Source organism: Myotis davidii, unplaced genomic scaffold, assembly GCF_000327345.1.
Source record: "Myotis davidii unplaced genomic scaffold, ASM32734v1 scaffold161, whole genome shotgun sequence".
Classification (NCBI taxonomy): Eukaryota; Metazoa; Chordata; class Mammalia; order Chiroptera; family Vespertilionidae; genus Myotis; species Myotis davidii.
Window position 1 is genome coordinate 733,804 of NW_006291567.1, and position 667 is coordinate 734,470.

General features: G+C 44.4%; 1 protein-coding gene across 4 annotated transcripts in view; it reads left to right on the forward strand.

Annotated features, from left to right (window-relative positions):
* Window positions 1-667, forward strand: part of SH3KBP1 (SH3-domain kinase binding protein 1) — a 241,804-nt gene that overhangs the window by 53,252 nt on the left and 187,885 nt on the right. The window lies entirely within an intron of this gene.

Here is a 667-nt window from a genome sequence, read left to right on the forward strand (position 1 = left end):
CCCCCCCCCCCAGTTTGTGACATTATTGTTTGAAGTGATAGGAGAGAGAATATAAGGCTGCAGAGAGGATTTGACTCAATTTTAGATTCTGGTCACACTAGACTCCCCGGTTTTTCCCTGACCCTGCCCTCCTGGTGAATTAACCAGGGCAGACATTAAGCCTTCCGGAGGTAGGTTAGCATCAGCTGCAGGCTTTTCACAAGCTTATTACTTCCTTAAAGAGAAATATAGAGCTGTTCAAAAGTAGGGGCAGGAAATGTATTAGCAAAGAGTTCCATTAAAAAAAAAAAAGAAGGCAAGTTTACATAACCATGGGGAAGAACACCTAATCTTTCATAAAATTTAGACAGCATAAGAATTTGTCCAATAAACTGTCCATTGATTATAGTGCTTGAGCCATTGCTTTGTGTCTCTCTTCCTTCCCGCTTCTTCCTCTCCCCCCTCCAGCTGCCCTGGGTTACATTTCCTTTTTTTTTTTAATTACTCAGATTAAATATTGGCTGGAGGCCCACAATTGTTAGCAGCTATAGGATATTTTCTTCCCTCCCCTCCCCTCCCTTTCCCTCCCTTCCCTTGTCCTCCTCTCCTATCTCCTTCTCTCCCCTCTCCTCTCCTCCCCTTCCCTTCCAGCCAGGTGTCAGAGGAGGTCTCTGGGAGAATTAAAAAT